This window comes from Gavialis gangeticus, unplaced genomic scaffold (assembly GCF_001723915.1).
Source record: "Gavialis gangeticus isolate Ggan-Ray unplaced genomic scaffold, GavGan_comp1, whole genome shotgun sequence".
Lineage (NCBI taxonomy): Eukaryota > Metazoa > Chordata > Crocodylia > Gavialidae > Gavialis > Gavialis gangeticus.
In genome coordinates this window covers 27,387,899-27,390,612 of record NW_017729026.1, presented here as the reverse complement: position 1 = coordinate 27,390,612, position 2,714 = coordinate 27,387,899, and positions in this window count along the sequence as shown.

Sequence of the window (2,714 nt, the reverse complement as noted above, 5' to 3'; positions counted from 1 at the left end):
GCCTCCCCCCTCACACACACACACTGTCCCTGCTCCCATGGGACACTCCACCCACCCCACCAGTCTGAGTTCACCAACCGCAACTGCCCAAGGTAGAGAACTGGCATAGCTATGCCTAGATCAGTGTTTCTTAGCCCATTGGTCACAGCCCAAAAGTGGGTTGCAAGAATATATGAAAGGGTAACAAACAAACTTTAAAAAATCTCTTATAAGGAGAAAAACATGGGAAACCATGGCTTTTCCCTTTCGGGCTGTCAGAGTCCTAGCCTGCAAGGGGCTGTTTGCCCCCCCACCCCACACACTCATCCCCTACACCACACACTGGGGAGCTGGGGCCTAGGGGCAGGGGACAGTGGGTCAGGAGTGAGGGGTACTGGGTTGGAACTGACCATTGATATTTACAAATGGGTCCTGGTACAAAAAAGGCTGAGAATCACTGGCCTTGATCACCCCCAACAAGTGGCTGTCCAGCCTCTTCCTGAACACCTCTGGTGATGGAGAGTCCACAACAATCCCTAGGCAGTCTATTCCACTGCCTCATTATTCTCATGGTGAAGAAGTTTTTCTAGACATCAAATCTAAACTAACTTGGCTGCAACTTCAAGCTATTGGTCTGTGTTCTCATCTTTGCAGCAAGAGAGAAAAGGTGTTCCCTCTACTTTGTGGCAGCCCTTCAAGTATTTGAAGACTGCTATCATGTCTCCTCTTAAGCGCCTTTTCTGCAAGCTGAACATGCCTAGGCTCCTTCTCTCTCTCCTCATATGATCAAGGGCTTGGAAAGCAAGTCATCTTTGTTGCCTACTTCTGGACCTCCTCTAATCCATGTCCTTTTTAAAATGTGATGCCCAAAACCGCACACAGTACTCCAGATGAGGCCTAACCAGTGCCAAGCAGAGGGGCATTAGCACCTCCTGTGTCTGGTACTTAATGCTGATACTGATGCAACCCAAGAAACCACATTGCCTTTGCGCGGCTGCTTCACACTGCAGACTCATACTGAGTCTATGATCTACTAAGACTCCCAAGTCCTTTTCCATAGAGCTGCCATCCACCCAGGTATCCCCCATTTTGTATTTGTGTTTTTGATTGTTCCTCTTGAGGTGTAGCACCTTTCATTTGTCTGCACTGAATTTCATCCTGTTAGCTCTAGTCCAACTTTCCAATTCTCAAGATCCTACTGAATTGTGCTTGCATCCTCCAATGTGTTTACAACCTTCCTAGTTTTGTGTCATCTGCAAACTTGCTCAAGAAGCTTTCTATGCCAGCATCTAAATCATTAATAAACATGTTGAACAGCATCAGGCCAAGGACAGAGATCCTGTGGGACTCCACTCAAAACCTGCTGCCATTCTGACATGGACCCATTAATAATTATCCTTTGCTTGCAGCTATTGATCCACTTATCTATCCAATTCGTAGTAGTTTTATCTAGCTCACATTTCTCCAGTTTGTTTACAAGAAGGTCATGTGGGACCTTGTCAAAAGCCTTGCTGAAGTCTAGATACGCTATATTCACAGCATTCCCTTCATCCACTAAAGTAGTTATTTTGTCAAAGAGAGAGATCAGATTTGTTTGACCATTTATTTTTTATAAATCCATGCTGGCTGCTTGCAAACAGCCTTTCCTCCTCCAGAAGCTTGCAAATGGCCTTCCTTACGATATGCTCCAGTAACTTCCCAAGTATTGAGGTGAGGCTAACTGATTTATACTGTCCCAGGTCTTCCTTCTTGCCTTTTATGAGGGCACTATATTGGCCCTTTTCCAGTCCTTTGGTACCTGGCCCATCTCCCACAACTACATGAAGATCATTGCCAAGGGCTCTGAGATCTCCTCTGTCAGTTCCTTCAGGATCCTGGGATGAAGCTCACCCAGTGCTGCTGACTTGGATTCATTCAGACCCAACAAAACCTCTCTGATCTCATTCATTATCTTTTCCCTCAGCTTGCCCTTTTCCTTACCCAGATAATCCCTATGAGGTGCTTGGCTGCAGCTTAATTTTTGTGTGTGAAAACTGAGGCAAAGGAGCTCTGCCTTCTTTCTGTCTTTGGTTAGGAGTTCCCTCTGGCTTGTTAACAGAGGACCCACAACTTCCTTGGTCCTTCTTTTCTGGCCAACATACTTATAGAACCTCTTCTTGTTGTCCTTAACCTCCTTTGCTCATTCTTTATCTTTGTCTTCCTGATTTTGTCCCTGCAAGTCCTTCCTATTTCCTGGTACACTTCCTTGGTGACCTGCCCATTCTTCCATTGCCTAGATACTTTCCTTTTGTATTTGAAGCATTTTAGAAGTTCCTTGTGCAGCCACATTGGCCTCTTGACATTCTTCTTGTTCTTCCATTGTGTTTGGACAATTTCTTCTTGGGTTTCCAATACTGTGCCTCTTGGAAGCTCCCAGCCCTCCTGGGTGCCTTCAGTCTATCCTCCCATGACAGCATGCCTGTTAGCTCCTCGAGTCAGATGAAATGTACCTTCATGAAATCTAGCATCCTGATTTTGCTAACCTCATTCTTTCCCCATCTCAGAATCTGGAATTCTATCATATTGTGATCACTTCCTCCCAAGTTACCCATCACCTTCACATCCTCCACCAGTTTTTTCCTGACCAACATGGAAGGATCCAAGAAAAATGATCCTCTAGTTGTAGTCTAGTTCTTTCATGGAGCTCCAGATCCTCTCAAATTGATTAGAAGAGAGTAGGTTGCTGGTAGTATTGG